The 19,939-nt window shown below is 39.0% G+C and overlaps 1 protein-coding gene across 5 annotated transcripts in view; it reads left to right on the forward strand.

Annotated features, from left to right (window-relative positions):
- The window catches only part of TMEM267 (transmembrane protein 267), a 44,473-nt gene that overhangs the window by 11,435 nt on the left and 13,099 nt on the right, over positions 1-19,939 (forward strand). The window contains exon 2 of one of the 5 annotated variants that reach the window (XM_035291602.3): positions 13,580-13,740. The exons of the other annotated variants lie outside the window; for them this stretch is intronic. The gene's annotated coding sequence lies outside the window, so the exon portion shown is untranslated. The remainder of the gene's footprint in view (positions 1-13,579; positions 13,741-19,939) is intronic. 5 annotated transcript variants of the gene reach the window in all.

Here is a 19,939-nt window from a genome sequence, read left to right on the forward strand (position 1 = left end):
ATGCTTTTCTAGTTTAATACTTTTAATAGTTTTCTTGTGGCATCTTTAGGTTTTTCCAAATATCATATCATCTGCAAACAGGGTAATTTGACTTCATCCTTTCCAATTTGGATGTCCTTTTTATCTTTCTCTTATCTGATTGCTCTAGCTAGGTTGTCTATTACTGTTGAATAACAGTAGTGACAATGGGCATCCTTGTCTTGTACCAGATCTTAGAGGAAAAGCTTTCAATTTTCCCCCATTCAGTGTTGTGAATGCAAAATATCTGAGATAGGTCTCATCAGTTTAGGAAGTTTATTTTGTCAAGGTTAAGGATGTGCCCGTGAAACAGCCTCAGGAGGTCCTGATGACATGTGCCCAAAGTGTTCAGGGTACAGCTTGCTTTTATACATTTTGGGATTCAGGAGACATCAGTCAGTATGTGTAAAATGTCAAGTTGGGAACTATGTCAGGCAAACCTGCCTCCCACTTTATTCTCAAATAAGATAGCTACAAAGATAAATGTATGTTGGGGCCAAGCACAGTGGCTCACACCTGTAGTCCCAGCACTTTGGGAGGCTGATGTGGTAGATCCTTGAGATCAGGAGTTCGAGACCAGCCTGGCCAACATGGTGAAATCCCATCTCTACTAAAAACACAAAAATTAGCTGGGCATGGTGGCACACTCCTGTAACTCTGGAGGCTGAGGCACGAGAATCACTTGAACCTGGGAGGTGGAGGTTGCAGTGAGCCAAGGTTGCACCACTGCATTTCAGCCTGGGCAGCAGAATGAGACTCCATCTGGGAAAAAAAAAAAATTAAAAAAAAAAAAAGATGTATGTTGGTTCCTTCTGGAAAGGTGGGACAACTCAAAGGGAAGGTTTCCAGGTCTTAGGTAGATAAGAGATAAAAGGTTGTTGCGTTATTTAGAGTCCTGTCCCAGCCTTTCACTGAATACACAATTTTGTCTGGGTCAGGGAATCTGCATTTTTACATAAATAGGGCAGAGGAAGCAATCAGATATGCATTTCTCTCAGATGAGCAGGGGGATGATTTACTGTCCTGCACCTGTGAAGATAAGCCATCAGTTTACATTACCAGAGTGAAATTCAGTAGAACTGTTTCAGGGTAAAGATCTTGAGGTCCACAAGGAATTTCCTTGTGGGCAAATTGTGAGGAAGGTATGTAGCTTTTTATCTTTGTAGCTATCTTATTTGAGAATAAAGTGGGAGGCAGGTTTGCCTGACATAGTTCCCAACTTGACTTTTCTTTTGACTTAGTGATTTGGGGGTCCCAAGATTTCTTTTCCTGTCCATAGTGTGCTACTAGCTGTGGATCTGTCATATTCAGTTTCTATTATGTTGAGGCATGTTCCTTCTATACAGCTATTTTTGGGTTTTTAAAACAAATAAATGTTGAATTTTATCTAGCCCTTTTTTAGGATCAGTTGAAATAATCATAAGGATTTTGCCCTTCATTCTGTTAATATGGTGTATCACACTGATTGATTTGCATATGTTGAACCATCCTTGCATCCCAGGGATAAATCCCACTTGGTTGTGATGAATGATCTTTCTAATGTATGGGTGAATTCAGTTTGCTGTAGTATTTTATTGAGAATTTTTACATCAATATTCATCAGAGATATTGGCCTGTAGTTTTCTTTTTTGATGTGTCTTGTTTAACTTGTCAAAAAAAAAAAACCTTGTGTTTCATTAATCTTTTGTATTTTTTTCACTTCAATTTCATTTATATCTTCTCTGGTCTTTATTATTTCTTTACTTCTACTAATTTTGGACCTGGTTTGCCCTTGCTTTTCTAGTTAAGATGCACTGTTAGATTGTTCATATAAAGTTCCTCTTTTTTCGATGTATGCATTTATAGCTGTAAACTTACCTCAGTACTGCTTTTGCCATATCTCATAGATTTTTGTATGGGTATGTTATGTTTCCATTATTATTTGTTTCATGAAATTTTTACATTTTCTTCTTAATTTCTTCATTGACCCACTCGTCATTCAGGAAAATATTGTTTTATTTCCATGCATTTGTGTACTTTCCAAAATTTCTTTTGTTATTCATTTCTAATTTTATCCCACTATGGTCCAGGAAGATGCTTGATATTATTTCAATTTTTTGAATGTTTTAAGACTTGTTTTATATAGCATATCCCCAAGAATATCCATGTGCTGAGGAAAAGAATGTATAATCTGCAGCTCTTAGATGAAATGTTCTGTAAATATTTATTAGATCACTTTGATCTGTAGTGCAGATTAAGTCTTGTAAACCCCAAAAATTTGAAACAGATCTCAGTTAATTTAGAAAGTTTATTTTGCGAAGGTTGAGGAGACTTCCATGACGCAGCCTCAGGAAGTCCTGATGACATGTGCCCAAGGTGGTTGGGGCACAGCTTGGTTTTATACATTTTAGGGAGACATGAGACATCAATCAATATGTAAGAAGTACATTAGTTCCATCCAGAAAGACAGAAACAGTGCAAATTACCCCCCACCCCCAACTGGAGGATTCCAGGTCACAGGTGAGAGACAGATGGTTACATTCATTTGCGTTTCTGATAAATCTATCCAAAGAAGGCAATCAGAATATGCATCTGTCTCTGTGAGCAAAGGGATGACTCAAATAGAATGGGAGGCAGATTTGCCCTGAACAGTTCCAAGTTTGAAAGGACCCAAGATATTTTCCTTTCACAGTATGATGTTTCTTTGTTGAATTCCCATCTGGAAGATCTGTCCAATGCCAAAAGTGGGGTGTTGAAGGCTCTAGCTAGTATTATATTGGGGCCTACTCTCTCTTTAGCGCTAATAATATTTCTTTTATATATCTGGGTGTTGCAGTTTTGGGTGCACATATATTTAAAATTTTTTATTCTCTTACTGAAATTACTTTTTTGTCATTATACAGTGACCTTGTCTCTTACACTTTTTGTCTTGAAATCCATTTTTTTCTAATATAAGTATAGCTACTCCTGCTCCTTTTTGGCTTCCATTAGCATGGAATATCTTTTCCCATCTTTATTTTCAGTCGATGTATGTCTTTATAGATGAACTCTGTTTCTTGTAGGTAACAGATCGATAGGGCTTAGTTTTTCATCCATTTGGCCACTCTATGGCTTTTGATTAGAGAGTTTAGTTCATTTATATTCAATGTTATCATTGATAAGTAAGGACTTTTGCCATTTTGCTGTTTATTTTCTGTGGTCTTTTCTTTCTCCTCCTTCTCCTCCTCCTCCTCTGCCTCCACCTCCGCCTCCGCCTCCTCCTCCACCTTCTTGTTTCTTCTTTCTTCTTCGTCTCTCTGTTACCCAGGCTGGAGTGCAAAGGTGCAATCTCAGCTCACTGTAATCTCTCCCAGGTTCAAGCAATTCTCCTGACTCAGCCTCCCAAGTAGCTGGGACTACAGACATGTGCCACTACATCCAGCTAATTTTTGTATTTTTAGTAGAGCTGGGATTTCACCAGGTTGGCTAGGCTGATCTCAGACTTCTAACCACAAGTGATCCACTTGCCTTGGCTTCCCAAAATGTTGGGATGTTAGGTGTGAGCCACCGTGTCCAGCCTCTTCCTTCTTTCTTTCCTTCCTATCTTCCTTTAGTGAAGATTATTTTCTCTGGGGATGTGATCTACTTTGTTGCTTTTTATTTTTTGTGTATTCATTGTATGTTTTTTGATTTGAGGTTATCATGAGGTTAGCAGATACTCTTACAACCCGTTAATTCACCTGATAACAACTTAACACTGTTTACAAAAACAAACAAAAACAAAACTAAAAACTCTATGCTTTAACTTCATCCCTCACATTTTTGATGTTTCTATTTATTTCTTTTTGTACTATGTCTTGAAAAGTTGTAGGCATTAGTTCTGATTGGCTCATCATTTATTCCTTTCACTTAGGATAAGAATAGTTTACATTCCACATTTACAATGTTATCGTATTCTATGTTTTTGTATGTGTGTACTTACTACTACCAGTGAGTTTTATACCTTCAAATGATTTATTATTGCTTATTAACATCCTTTTTTCTCATTGAAGTACTACCTTTAGCTTTTCTTATAGGACAGGTCTGGTGTTGATGAAATCCCTCTGTGTATGTTTGTCTGGGAAAGTTTTCATTTCTCCTTCATATTTGAAGGATTTTTTGCCAGACATATTATTCTAAAATAAAAGATTTTTTCCTTCACCACTTAAAAGTTTTTTTCCTTCACCACTTTTAATATGTCATACCACTCTCTCCTAGCCTGTAAGATTTCCACTGAAAAGTCTGCTGCCCAATGTATTGGAGCTCTGTTGTATGTTGTTTCTTTTCTCTTGCTGCTTTTAGGATTGTTTCCTTATTCTTGACCTTTGGGAGTTTTATTACTAAAGGTCTTAAGGTTGTTTTCTTTGGATTAAATCTGCTTGGTGTTCTACAAGCTTCTTGTACTTGGATAGTGATACCTAAGTTTGAGAAGTTCTCTGTTATCCCTTTCAATAAACTTTCTACCCCTATCTCTTTCTCTGTCTCATCTTTATGGCCAATAACTATTAAATTTTGCTTTTTTGAGGCTGTTTTCTAGATCCTGTAAGTGTACTGCATTTTTAAAATTATTTTTTTAATTTGTCTCCTCTGACTATTTTTTCAAATCCTGTCTTCAAGCTCACTAATTCTTCTACTTGATCACTTTTTCTATTAAAGAACTGTTACATGTAAATCTTTGGTGCCACAAAAGAAGTAGCACTTGAATGTAAATTTCCTCAGCAAGGAAATTTACTTCTACAGAAGGGTGTGGCTCAAGGATGTAACAATGCTGAGTGCACACCTGGACAAGGGAGGGGAAGGGGTTCATATTTGTGACAGAGGTAGCTCCTGCTGCTGTGTCATTCCACTATTGGCTAGGGTTAGACCACACACTCTAAGCTAATTCCAATTGGCTATTTTAAAGAGAGCAGGGATATGAGCTGGAGTGGTGGGCTGGATAGTTTGGCTGGAAGGATGGTTATGGGACAGTTCAGAGCCAGTGACCAGAGGTGACTCAGGTCAAAGCAACTGACCAAGGCAGGTGACCAGAGAAGGTGACCAGGATGAGTCAGGATGGAGCAGGGGACCAGGGGAACAGATGTGAACTACTGATTAGAACTGGTAGAAAAATGTTGATTACTGAAACTACAAGGAAGTTAAACTTTAAAGTGGAGAATTAAAGAATAAGAGTGCTAAACATACTAACATATTGATTCTTGGAAGAGACACTTGGAGTACACTATATCTAACAATTCCCCATCTTGAATTTTTTACAGTTTTTTTTTTCTCTTCAAACTTCCTTAACATGTCTTGGCTTAGTTGTTCTGCTATCCCTTTGACAGCATCCCTGATGTAATTAATAAACCACTGCTGATCATAATAGATGTAATTTATTTAAGTTACATTTTTATTAATTGTCACCTTCAAAAATATTGACTTAAATCCAGCAGCTATTTGATCTCAGGCTTTAAATGTATTTGATAACTCCAGTAGTGTTTATATAAACATGGGGGTTAAAGGACCCATGTGAGGCATTTCTTTCTTTATCATGTTGATGGAATGCTACGGTGAAAAGGAATGGCCAGTTGGACTAGAACACAGTGCTGCTCTAATTACTTGGCACAGTACCCAGCAATAGTCCCCTGTAATACCATCACACATTTGCTTGGGGATGAATGACGGCAGATTGATTGGTAAGCTCTTGAAAAGGCTTGGTTTCACAGCCCTCTGTTAAGTCTTCAAGGAATGCCAACTTTTTTCCCCGTGCCATGAAAAGCACAAGGTGAAGTTAACACTGGGGGCTGGAGGCCGGATGGTCCTTGGGGGCTGACCCACAGGGATCTTAACCTTAGGAAACAGCAGTGAAAAAGTCTTGCATGACTTATTACCCCAGGCTGTGGAGTTCAGGAAGAGAGCTATCATACAGCTTGTGCCTGATCTGTGAGAGGAACACCCAAGTGGAAAGGGGAAATCTGGGTCTCTGGCCTGCCTGTTGCACAAGCATAACTAACAGTCACTCATTTAGCATGCAAACAAAATATCTAATCCATTCCAGCCAAGCATTTGTATTCTGATACCCTGCCTGTTTCAATTGCTATAGTTTGTTTTAAATCTTTAACCTCTACAACAACTACTTTGGTTTTATCATTGGGTAGATAATGGGAGAAGGTTTAGTTAGCAGAGAGGTTAAAAGGTGGAGAAGAGGGTGCACGAGGTGAGGAGGCAATGAAGCACATTTTAAAGGATTCTGTGGGGTCCCTCCCTGAGACTTTTGCTCCTATACCATAGAAATGGCTTAATGAAGGGGAAGAACTTTGGGAAGCAGAGATGGTAATCTGTCTGACAATGGGGAGGGGTAACTCCTTTAGTAAAAGGAATATATAGTTTTAAGAAACTGCAAGTACCAGTTGGGGTGGTCCATCCTTTGTCTTCAGTATTTTATAGAGCATTGGACCAGCTTTGGCAGAGAAGCTCTATTCTAATAGGACAAGATTTCCAGTTTATACTGGAGTCTTTGTCAAACTCTTCTGAAACTAACTTATTCCAGTTAACAGATTTTTATTTTTATCTGAGAAAAGTTAGGAAGGATAAAGATACTTTTCTGAAGTGGTGAGTTGCCTCTGACTTAGCAAGTCTCCACAGGGTATAACAAGGCAATCATCAAATATAATAGTTTGAGGTGAAATTGACTTGGTTACATTAATAACTAGGTGGTCAGCAATAGAGCGAGGAAAAGAAGGAGTAATAGAATAGATGAAAGAGAGTTAAATTTTTCTTAGTTTTAGTTTGGTAGGGTTTTCCCCTGGGACTATGGCCCATAACTCTGGAAGGTGGGGGCACCTTGTTGACTTAGGTGTGATGGGTCCGTCCTTTTTCTGCTGTCTGGACTACAGTTTCAGTAGTTAGGAACACTAGGTAAGGTCCTTCCCAGGCTGGTTTGAGCTTTTCCTTCTCTCCAACTTTTGACAAGGATGTCATCCCCAGGCTGTGTGCTGGAAACTCCAGGGGTGGTATCTGTGCAAAAAGACCTTTAGTTCTGAGTGAATGGAAAGTGGAAGATAAACTAAGTATATAATTTTTGAGAAACTGATTTTTTGTTTCAAATGCAGAGAGATTAGTAGTAGAATGTCTTTTTGGGGTGCAGTTTGGACTCTTAACAGGGTAATAGGACTTCCTACTTGTCCTGATGAAGGTGGGTGTCAAGGAGTATGGTATTTCCATGTTATTTCCAGTACCTGGTCTAATTTCCCAATAACATATGCAGTAAAATTAGTCCTATTATATGAATCAATAAATACTTCACATGATCAATTGGAGACATCTTTGTGTAATTAATCTGGATGCTTTGGAATGGCCTTAAGCCTGGATTCCTTCCCCCATGGGGTAACTTTTTATCATTTGTTTATTTTCTTACATACTAAGCAACTGTCTTTAACCCATTTGGCCAGAGTATAAATTATTATGTACCCATAAACTCTGAGGACTGCATCGCAATTGGCTTGGGGCCCCCAGTAAGTCCTTTGATGCTGCTGGAACCAAATTCCTTTTAATGCCTGATCATAAGTTAAGACTTTTATAAACTCTTTTTAACTGTATATAACTTTTGTTAAAGAGCAGGTTAGTGCTTTAAAAAAGAAAAAAAAAAAAACTATTGTGCTTTTATTTTAATGTTCAGTTCACAGAAAAACTGGATGATCTCCCTTTAACTTTAGCCAATATGTTTATACATAGAATTTCCTTTATAATTAACATTTAAAACTTGCTTAAACCTTCAAAATAACTTTTTTACTTCTTTTTAATGTAGGTAGAAATCCACATTCTTATGCCTCCTTATAATCCTTTTACCAAAAGCATATTTTACTTTTCTTGCACATAAACTGCTTCTTCAATAGATTTATATTCTGGAGGCCTAATTACTTTTAAATTATACAACATTTCTTGTATAAATTCCCTTTTGTAACATTTTCCACAACTTTAACAGACAATCTTTGACATGCCTAAACTTTCTGACTTCTTTAAAACGTCCCTTTCTTTAAACAACTGGTTAATTTATTTTAGGGCAAGAATTTATCATTTAAGATTTCTTTAACATAAATTCTCCCCTTTTTTTGTCTAAGATGATAACCATTATTTTTCAAAGCAAACTTTATTCATGTCTGTGGACTAGACCACCTAAGGCCACAAGATTAGAATTTAGGATAATTATTAGACAATTCTACATCTACAAGAATTTCCCTATTAATTACTGAATATCCATTGTGTCTTTTTCCCTTAATCACCCAGAAGGAAGTATTTAAACCTGCTGGGTTAAGGGAATTATTAGTGGATAATGTCAAATTGTTTTTCTTTTTTTCTAACAGAATAGCCTTATACTTTAAGATTTTTGAGTCAGTCAGCTACCTTTTTGCCTTTTCTTTATTCTTCTTTTTTTTTTGTAGTTGTTGTTGGGATTTGTTTATTTATTTATTTATTTATTTATTTGACTTAAAGATAGTTCTGACCTGGTGAGGTATGCTCACAAAAAGATTTCCTTTAGAAGTTTTGTTTTGTTTTGTTTTTACTTTTTTCCATTAGCAAAGCAGTTGCTGCCACAGATTGAATGCATTTGGGCTATCCGTGGGCCACTGGGTTAAGGATTTTCAACAGGAAGGCTACAGGCTGTCAGTGGCCTCTGTGCCTTTGGGCAAGTATTTTCAAGGCTATGCCCTGTTTACACTGAAAAAAAGATGTAATGGCTGCTTAAGGAGGGCAAAGCTAGGACAGAGGCAGTTACTAATAGATATTTTAACCTTTCCACCTGTTGAATTTCTGGTAATGCCAAATGAGGGGGTTTGCCTAATGCCTGTCTTGCATTAGCTTTCTGTATAAGGGCTTTGTTTTTAGGGCATAAGAGTCTATCCATAGATGACAGTATCCAACTAATCCTAAAATTTTCTAAGTTCTTGTTTAGTCTCCAGCAGAGACAAGAGTATGATGCCTTTAATCCGTTTAAGTTCAATTTTCCATTTACCTTTGCTAATTAAATGACTTGTTCTAATATTTGACTAAATAAATTTGGAGACTCTACAAACCCTTAGGGCAAGACTGTCTATTGGTATTGCTATTTTCAACTGGAGTGAGGGTTTTCTCACTCAAAGGCAAATAGGTCCTGCCTGTCCTCTGCCAACGGACAAGCCCAGAAGGCATCTTTTAAATCTATTACTGTAAACCACTGGTGATTGTAGTAGTATAAGGATTGGCAATAACAGGGTTTGAGAAGCCCATTACAGAGAAGACCTTCAATTATCAAGTTTAGGTTTTCAATTAACTCTGGCTTTTAAAGGAATAGGGCACATTGCTTTCTCTGCTACTTCTATCTCTCCCTTTTTTCCTGTCTCTCATTGACTCTCTGTCTCTCTCTCTTTCTCTCTCTGATTTCCTGTTTTCTCTGTCAGTCTTTCTCCTGTAGGATTTTTTTTTCTCTCTTAGAAGCTTTTTTACAGGTTTATCTTTCTAGTTCTCTATTTTTTGTATTTTTTGTTAATATTTGGCCAATTGTTAGTGACAAAATGAAGTTTTAACATTCCCTGCCCAAAAGGATCCTCAAGACCTAGACCAACTGATTTTCCTGCGTATTTTCTCAGTGGGCTGCATTGTTATTGTCCCACCAGCGGGTCTTGGGTGGGAAATTTTTGATCTGCTCTATGAATGTTTTGGCTGGGGAGGGGTGTTCACGTTCCTAGGCTCCCATAGCAGCTCTAAGGATCATACCTCTTTTTTCCCCCAAGAAGATAGGAAAGGGAAGTTGTGAATATCTTTTTTACATTGCTCTAGCTCATGTTGAAGTCCTTTTAGGGAAGGGTACTCAGGCTGGTAGTGACTGGGCCCTTGGGACATAAGGAGGGAGACGATAAGGATAGGAGAAGAGTCTGGGACAGCAGCTGCTTTTTCTTGTTCTTGGTCCCTTCATTATTCTTCTAATATTTTAACATTAGGCCTAGGGGATTATTAGCGGGAATATTATTGTTGTTAGCTTTATCCTTTTTATCCGTTACCCTACTTGTATTTCCCATTTTGGGGGTAAGGCTCAATTTCCCTTACCAGAAATGTCTTGCTTTTGGGGGTGAGGCTCAATTTCCCTTACCAGAAATGTCTCGCCTTATTTTTTTAACCCCCCTCAGGCACCTCGACCAAAGAATAATTCACTGCCCCCCCGCCACAGCTTCTTTTACTTTGGTATATTCCAACCAAGGAATCACCACTCCCCCACAACTACTCTTACCTTGGTGTGTCCCGACCACCAAGGAAATACTTTGCCAGCTCCCAGGCATTTCCTTCCTTGGTCTGTGCTCAGATTTGCATGGTCACCATGGTATGTGAGGATCCTTTACCCCAGGTTGTCAGCCAGTTTCTTTTCTGCATTGCTGAAAGTACAGGCTTATTCATCGCCTCAGGTGGGTCCTGACTTCTCACTCATGAGGCCACTGTAACGAGGCAGCAGAGGCATGCTTCCTCACGAGAGAGAACCAGAGACTGCCCCTGGAGGGGAATGGGTCCCCGTATGAGCCACTAATTGTTATATGTAAATTTTTTCAGTGCTGCAAAAGAAGTAGCACTTGAATATAAATTTCCTCAGGCAATTTACTTCTATATAAGAGTACAGCTCAAAGATGGAACAATGGCACATGCATCCCTGGAACAGGGTGGGGAAGGGGTTCTTATTCCTGATGCAGTAGCCCCGTCTGCTGTATCATTCCTCTATTGGCTAGAGACAGACTGCACAGTCTAAGCTAATTCTAATTGGCTATTTTAAAGAGAACAGGGGTATGAGCTGGAGTGACAGGGTGGGTAGTTTGGCTGGAAAGACAGTTATGGGACAGGTCAGAGCTGGTGACCAGAGGTGAGTCAGGTCAAAGCAGGTGACCAGAGCAGGTGACTGCAGCAGGTGACTGGAATGAGTCAGGACAGAGCAGGGAACCGGGGGGAACAGATGTGAACTACTAATTAGAACTGGTAGAAAATGTTGTTTACTGAAACTGCAAGGAAGTTTAACTCTAAAATGGAGAATTAAATAGAAAGAGAGCTGAACACTGACATACTGATTCTTTGAAGAGAAACTTGGAGTTCACTATATCCAACAGGACTATCGTGTATTCTTCAGTATGCCAGTGGGATCTTTCAACTCCAGAATTTATGCTTGATTCTTTTTAATTATTTCAATTTCTTTGTTAAATTTGTGTGATAGAATTCTGGTTTCTTTTCTGTGTTATCTTGAATTTCTTTGAATTTCCTCAACTATTTTAAATTCTCCGTTTGAAATGTCACGTCTCTGTTTTCCAGGATTGGTCTCTGGTGCCTTATTTCGTTCATTTGCTGAGGTTATGTTTTCCTGGATAGTCTTGATGCTAGGAGATGTTCTTCAGTGTCTGGGCATTGAAGACAGGTATTTACTGTAGTCTTCATTGTCTGGGCTTATTTGTACCCATCCTTCTTGGGAAGATTTTCCAGATATTTGAAAGGACTTGGGTGTTATAATCTAAGCTATATCTGCTTTAGGAGGCACTCTAAGTCCAGTAATGCTGTGTCTTACAGACTCAGAGGTACTGCCTTGGTGGTCGTGGACAAGTTCTGGGAGAATTCTCTGGATTACCGGGCAAGGACCCTTGTTCTCTTTCCTTACTTTCTCTCAAACAAAGAGTCTCTCTCTGTGTTCTGAGCCACCTAAAGCTAGGGTGGAGTATCCCAAGCAGCCCTGTGGCCACCACTACTATGACTGTGCTGGGTGAGACCTGAACCCAGCATGGCACTGGGTCTTACCCAATGCCTGCTATAATCACTTCCTGGCTACTGCCTGTGTTTGTTCTAGGCCCTGGGACTCTACAGTCAGCCAGTAGCAAAGCCAGGCAGGTCTGTGTCCTTCCTTTCAGGGCAGTGAAGTTCCCCAGGCCCTGGGTGGGTCTAGAGGTGCCATCTGGGAGTCAGGGACTAGAGTCAAAACCTTAGACATCTACCTGACATTCTGTTTCACTGCAGCTGAGCTGGCACTCAAACCACAAGATGCAGTCCTTCCCACTTTTCTCTTACCTTTCCAAAGGCAAAGGATCCTGACTCCATAGACACCACCACTCCAGGTCACAGAGTACTGCCAGAATACTGCTAATGTCCCTTAAGTGACAAGGTCTCTTAAGTCAGCTTGTAATGAATGCTGCCTCTTCTGGGACTCACCCTTTAAGGCAGTGGGCTCCTCTCTGGCCCAGGGAAAGCCCAGAAATGCCATCCAAGAGTCAAATCCTGGAATCAGGGATCCCAAGAGCCTGCTTGGTGCTCTTTCCTCTTACGGCTGTGCTGGTACCTAACATGAAAGAGAAAGTCCCCTTTACTTTTGCCTCTGCTTTTCTCAAGCAGAAGGAGTTTTTCCCTATAGCCACCTCAGCTGATAATGTGCTGAGTCTCACCTGAAGCCAGCAAGTCTCAGAGGCTCACCCAAGGCTCTTGATGTAGTACCTGGGTATCACTGCTGGTTATTCAGGGTCCAGGTGATGAATGCTGCCAGTTCTGGGTCCTTTCCTTCAAGGCAGCACGTTTCCTTCTGGCTGTGAGTATGTCTAGAAATGACAGCTGGGGACTAGAGCCAGGAATGGGGACCTTATAACTCTGACCGGTGTCCTGTCTGGCTGTGGTTGAGCTGATACCCTCCTCACTCAAGCAAAAAGCAGTCTTTTTTGGAGCCTCAAGATGTGCAGCATGTAGTTATGTGAGGGTGGTGCCAGCACGCCTTTGGCTACCCCAAATGGCATCTCAGTACGTCATATGCCCACCCAGTGCACTGTCTCTGGGTCTAGTTCAGCTCTGGGACTCACCTAAGGGTTGCAGTCCTTAGGTCCTACACTGCCTTTCAAATTTACTTTGAGACAGAGAGCACTGTAACCCTCAGTAGCAAGGTGCGGACACTCAAATTCAGACCAATGGAATGGGCGTTTCCCCTCTGGCTTGGGCTAATTTAAATGCTTCCTCTGTAGGTGGTTGTCAGCTGAGTTTAGTCTGGTTTTCCTTTCTGCTCTAATAGGACAGCAGTGAATTCAGTGCCACACAACTGCTGTGTTCTCCCTCCCTCAGTGCCCAGAGATATTCTCTGCCACACTCTGCCACTTCTGGGATGTAGGGGAGGGGTGGCGCAGTGACTCAGGACTCTTATTTTTTAAAAAAATCTCTTCTGTCTCTCTTTCAATGATGTGAAGTTAAAACCAGATACTATTATTCGAACCTGATTTTTGGTTCTTATGAAGGTGTTTTTTTTTCTGTGTAGATAGTTGTTAAATTGTGTTGGGGGATATAAGTGGAGCCTTCTACTCTGCTATTTGGTTTTGCCTCTCTAATTCAAATTTGTGGTTAACTTTATGAGGCTTCCATGAACATTTCAAAAGAATGTGTACTGTTTATAGCAGAAGTCCTCATCCCTGGGCCATGGACCAGTACAGATCTGTGGCCCCTTAGGATCCAGGCCACACAGCAGGAGGTGAGCGGCAGGCTAGCAAGTGAAGCTTCATGTGTATTTACAGCCATTCCGCATAACTCACATTACCACCTGAGCTCCCCCTCTTTTCAGATCGGTGGCAGCATTAGTTTCTCATTGGAGAGTGAACCCTATTGTGAACTGTGCATGCAAGGGCTCTAGGTTGTGTGCTTCTTATGAGAATCTTATGCCTGATGATCTGTCACCATCTCCCACCATCCAAAGATGGGACTGTCTAGATGCAGGAAAACAAGGTAAGGGCTCCCACTGATTCTACATTATGGTGAGTTGTATAATTATTTAATTATGTATTACAATGTAATAATAATAAAGTGCACAATAAATGTAATGCACTTGAATCGTCCCAAAACCATCCCCCTCCTCCTTTCCAGTCCATGGAAAAATTGTCTTCCACAAAACCAGTCCCTGGTGCCAAAGAGGATTGGGACCACCACTTGATAGCATATGAAGTCATACACCTGAGTATGAAATAAAATTTATAAATCATTTTATTCAGATTATGCCTTTTTTGACCACTTGATTTAACTTTTTACTGCTATGTTGTTTGACATGTAAGCATCCTCTTATCCCATAGAACTTTATGGTGATATGAATATTTTATCCTTTTCAATTCTAATTGATCATTTTTACCTTGAATTATCTTTTTGCTGTTAATATTACCATTGGTACTTCATTTTGTTTGTATTTCTTAGACATGCATTTTCTTATTTCTTTATTTTCTATATTGTTAAGACTTTTTGTTTGAGGTGTTTTGTTTTGAACAATAACTTAGTGATGTTTTCTTTCATCCCAATCTGATGATGTTTGTCTCCTTATAGAGAAATTTAACACATTCACATTTTTTGTGGTATTTGTGTTTTATTTTGTCCCTATTGCTTTTTGCAGAGTTGTGATGAGCTGGGGAGAAGTAAGGTTTTCTTTTTTTTTTCTTTTCTGTCTTGTTGTATTGATTAAATTTTTAAATTTATCTCCCTTCCTGCTAGAGATTGAGAAGTTCTACTCCTCAGTTTCTCCTACCCCCTAAAATCATACATGGATGTATAAATTCTGTGGCAAAACTTTTAAAATTCACAGTTGTCGCATAGTTGCCAGAATTCAGCTATGTGTAGAAAGCTATAGTCTATGATCTTTTTCTCTTAGACTTCTGTAAATGTTACCTCATAATATTCTGACATTTAGGGTTGATGATAATTACATTCTCTTTTGAAGATAACTTTTTTTCAACACAGAAACTCTAAAGATTTTTGGAAAAATTTTTTCAATGCGCAACTCTTTGTCTTATATTTTCCCCTTAAGCTTTGGAAAAATTCTTTGCAAATGTTCTCATTTACTAATTTTGATGTTTGAAATATTCATGCTACTATGCATTGCATTGAGATTTTATTTGAGTAATCAACTTTTTCATTTCCTTAGTTTCTTGTTTTTATATTTCTCCTTTTTTACAAGAGCCTGCTGTTTTATAATCAATAAAGTGTACCTTCCTAACTTTTTAACATCTTTGTTGGAGTATAATTGACATGTAATTAACTGTATATGTTTAAAAGATACAGTTTGATATGTTTTGACATATGTGTGAAGCTGTGAACCACTAAACTATCACCACAGTCAAGATAATGAACATATGTGTTCCTTCCCAAAGTTTTCTTATGCTCCTTTTTAATTATTCCTGCCTCTACTGTCTCCAGGAAATTATGGATCTGCTTTCTGTCACTATAAATTAGTTTGTATTTTGTAGAATTTTAAGTAAGTAGAATTATACTGTATACTCTTTTTAAAAACATATTTCTAGGCCAGGTATAATGGCTCACACCTGTAATCCCAGTACTTTGGGAGGCTGAGGTGGGAAGATTGCTTGAGGCCAGGAGTTCCAGACCAGCCTGGGTCACATGGCAAAATCCTATCTCTACAAAAAAATTAACCAGACATGGTCAAATCTGACTGTGGTTCCAGCTACTCAGGAAGCTGAGGCAGGGGGATCTCATGAGCCCAGGAGGTAGATGCTACAGTGAGCCATATTCACACCAGTGCACTCCAGCTTGGACAACAGAGCAAGACCCTGTCTCAAAAAATAAAGAAAGAATTTTTTCATTAAATAAATAAAAATGGAAACATATAGCCAGGGATGATGGCTCATGCCTGTAGTCCCAGATACTCAGGAGGTGAGGTAGTAGGATCACCTGAGCCTAGGATGTCGAGATTGCAGTGAGCCAAAATCAAGCCACTGCACTCCAGTCTGGGTGACACAGAGAGACCCTGTTCCAAAAATAAATAAGTTTAATAAAAACATGTCTAAATGAAAATTTCAAGCATACAGAAAAGTAGAGAACAATACAATGAACTGCAGCATGCCTGTCACCTAAATTTATAATATTTTTTGGTGGTTACTTCATTTATTTAATTTTTTTAAATAAATAGACTTTAAGTTTTTGTAAGTTTTTGAAATTAATAAACTTTATAAACTGATATGGTTTGAATTTGTGTTCTTATCCAAATCCCATGTCAAATTGTAATCCCCAGTATTGGAGGAGGGGGTCTGGTGGGAGGTGACTGGCTCATGGGAGCAGTTTTCTTCCTAGCTGTTCTCTTGATAGTAAAGTGAGTGAGTTGTCACAAGATATGGCTGTTTAAAGTGTGTAGCACCTTCCACTTTGCTCTTCTGCTCCAGCCATGTAAGATGTGACTCCTTCCTCTTCACCGTCCACCATGATTATAAGTTTCTGAGGCCTCTTCAGCCATGCTTCATATACAGCCTGTGGAACCATGAGCCAATTAAACCTTTTTTTTTTTTTCAATAAATTACCCAGTCTCAGGTAGTTCTATTCAAGAACAGGCTAATACATAAACCTAAACAGCAGTTGTAGGTTTACAGAAAAGTTGAGCCAATATTATAGAGAATTCCCATAGATGCTCTTTGCCCTGCATAATCCCCATTATTAACATTTGCAATAGTGTGGTATATTTGTTATGAGTAATGAACAAATATTGATATGTTATTATTGACTGAAGTCCATACTTTACATTAGGGTTCATCCTTTGTATTGTACAGTTCTATGGGTTTTAACTGTGTACTTTTTGTTTGTTTGGCTTCTTTCACTTACTATAATCAAGATTCATTCATGTTTTTATGTGTGTCATATGTTCCTTTTTAGTCCAACTTTTGTTTATTCACATGTTATAGACATTTCCATCTTGGAACGAATTCAGATAAAGTTGCTATGAACATTCATGTGTAAGCCTTTTTGTATGCAATGCCTATGGGAAAATACCTACAAGTGGAATGACTGGGTTATATGGTAAGAGTATGTTTAACTTTCTGAGAAATTGGAAAACTGTTTTTCCAAAATAATGATACTATTTTTTTAAGGTAAAGTTTTTTTTGTTTTTTGTTTTTTGTTTTTTTTTCTCTTTTTGAGACGGAGTCTTGCTCTGTCACCAGGCTGGAGAACAATGGCACAATCTCAGCTCATTGCAGCCTCTGCCTCCCAGGTTCAAGCGATCCCCTGCCTCAACCTTCTGAGTAGCTGGGACTACAGGCGCGCACCATCACACCTGGCTAATTTTTTATATTTTAGTGGGGATGGGCTTTCATTGTGTTGGCCAGGATGGTCTTGATCTCCTGACCTCGTGATTAATCCGCCTCAGCCTCCCAAAGTGCTGATATTACAGGGCTTGAGCCACCGCACCCAGCCTGGTAAAGTATTTATTATTCACATGAGATGAATACAAACTATCAGAAACTTTTGCTATACAAGTTGAGTAGCCACAGTTAAGAATATATTTCCACTAACACACAATCTTAATTTCTTGGTTACAACATTCGTTCAATGATATGTTGGCAATTAATCGCATTCCAAAAAGTGTCTATGGTACAAAGGGAATTTTTATTTAAGGTTGCCCTCTGTTTTCATGTGTGGGATATTTTTGGAAGTATTTTTTTTTTCCATCCACTGAAAGAGAATTAAGAGAATTCCAACATGCCTTGGTGTCAGCAAGTGCACTTTTTAGTCCAGGCACAAGCAAATGATCGATGAGGCTGTCAAGCCTACAGTAGCAGACAGAGAAAACTGGCAGTTCAGTGTTATTGAAAAAAATCTCAAATACTTATTTTATCCTCTCTATTAATTTTAATCATATTTTCAACATGCAGTCAAGGATGAAGCTTTGACAGTAAGACAAATTTACACAGGCAAGCATTGTCAATTTTCTGCAGTCGCCACACTGAGATAACACAAGAGAGCTGGATATTTTCTTTTTTGTGCCTTTCTTTACTAAAGAGTAATAAAAAATATGTGAAAGATTTATCCATACCTCAAATTTGTTTATAAATCTTTTTAAATTATTACATTTACTTTTGCTTGGTTTATGGCAAATAATAAATGAACTTAGTTCTTCAATTAGATTTTTTGTTTGTTTGTTTGTTTCGGTTTTAGGTTTTTGTTTTTTTCTTGAGACAGAATCTTGCTCTGTCACGCAAGCTAGAGTGCAATGGTGCCGTCTCAGCTCACTGCAAACTCCACCTCCCAGGTTCAAGCAATTCTTGTGCCTCAGCTTCCTGAGTAGCTGGGATTGCAGTTGTGTGTCACCACACCTGGCTAATTTTTGTATTTTTAGTAGAGATGGGGTTTCACTATGTTGGCCAGGTTGGTCTTGAACTCCTGACCTCAAATGATCTGCCCACCTTGGCCTCCCAAAGTGCTGGAATTACAGGCATGAGCCACCACAATTGGCCTCAATTAGATTATTAAATGCAGGTTTTTAAAGATCACAGTGATGACAGAATTGGCATATGTTTCATCATAATATACCTGCTTATGAGAACAGACATTAACACTAAAAAGGATTTACATTTAACATGGATCATTTGCCATGTGGGCAAACACTTCTGGCTCATTCAAAGCCAGGAACTTTATATAGTTCCAGAGGGACTCCCTGGCAGATTTTGTTGATTACTCATTAAACAGTAGAAACATATATAGACATTATTTATCTTATAAAGCTTACCCACAACAAAACACTATGGGCAAGATTATAGTTATTGGAAAACTAAATGTCAAAATATACTTTTGGTAAACTTTTCCTTCTAAGCATGCTTTAAAGCTGAAAATAGTAAGTGCCGGAAGGCCACAAAACTTAATATGTGCATCTTCTCATCCATGGAAGCACATGGCATTATGCTGCACTATAAAATCTGCAGCCCTTCCCAAGAGGCAATTCAAACACCAATGTAGCCATCTTTGCCTCAGTAGAGAATATTTTTCCTCCATTGATATATCTTTGCACCTTTATCAAAAATTAATTGACCAGGCTGGGCATGGTGGCACATACCTGTAATCCCAGCACTTTCAGAAGCCAAGGATCACTTGAAGCCAGGAGTTCAAGACCAGCCAGGAGTTTGAGGCCTCCCTAGAGATAGGGAGACCCTGTCTCTTTAAAGAAAAAAAAAATTACAGGCCAGGCGCGGTGGCTCATGCCTGTAATCCCAGCACTTTGGGAGGCCGAGGTGGGTGGATCACGAGGTCAAGAGATCGAGACCATCCAGGTCAACATGGTGAAACCCCATCTCTACTAAAAATACAAAAAATTAGCTGGGCATGCTGACACGTGCCTGTAATCCCAGCTACTCAGGAGGCTGAGGCAGGAGAATTGCCTGAACCCAGGAGGCGGAGGTTGTGGTGAGCCGAGATCACACCATTGCACTCCAGCCTGGGTAACAAGAGTGAAACTCTGTCTCAAAAAAAAAAAAAAGAAAAGAAATAAAAATTAGGTATGGTGACACACACCTATGGCTCCTGCTACTCAAGAGACTGAGGTAGACAAATACTTTCTAGCTAGGTAAATAATGTCAATATTCTGTGCCAGGTGAAAACTCAGCATAGAATTATGATTGTATTTTTATATCAGCTAAGGTTATTTGGTTCAAGGCAACAGAAATGAAAAGGAGATTTATTGGGGAAATGCTAGGGTAGCTCATAGAAGTGGAGGGTGAGCTGCAAGATCTAGGGTATCTCTGAGAACCTTTAGACAATGGACATAAGTACTCCCTGTCTTCATGATTCTATTAGCCTTTCTCCTTTCTGTCTCTCTGGGATTTTATTTTCCTATGCTTTATCATGTAGTGAAGCCCATGGCCTTCAAGATGAAGAGGAACTTTCTCCACCAGCTCCACTAAGAAAAATTTTGGAAAGGAGTCTGATTGGCTACTTTCATTACTAAATTTATCATCATTATTAGGGAAATGGAAAACTCTAATTGTTGAACTCTGGAGTTTAATGTGAGAAAGTTTTCCCAAAGGAAGGGGTTACTGTTGTCAGATGTATGGAAAGTAGTTGTTGGATACACAAACCCAATGGATATTCACCACCCTGTAGTACACACAGCTGAGAGATAGACCTATTTGATGACCTTAAAGAGATTGCAGTTGGTGGGCTTTCT

Source organism: Callithrix jacchus, chromosome 2 (assembly GCF_049354715.1).
Source record: "Callithrix jacchus isolate 240 chromosome 2, calJac240_pri, whole genome shotgun sequence".
Classification (NCBI taxonomy): Eukaryota; Metazoa; Chordata; class Mammalia; order Primates; family Cebidae; genus Callithrix; species Callithrix jacchus.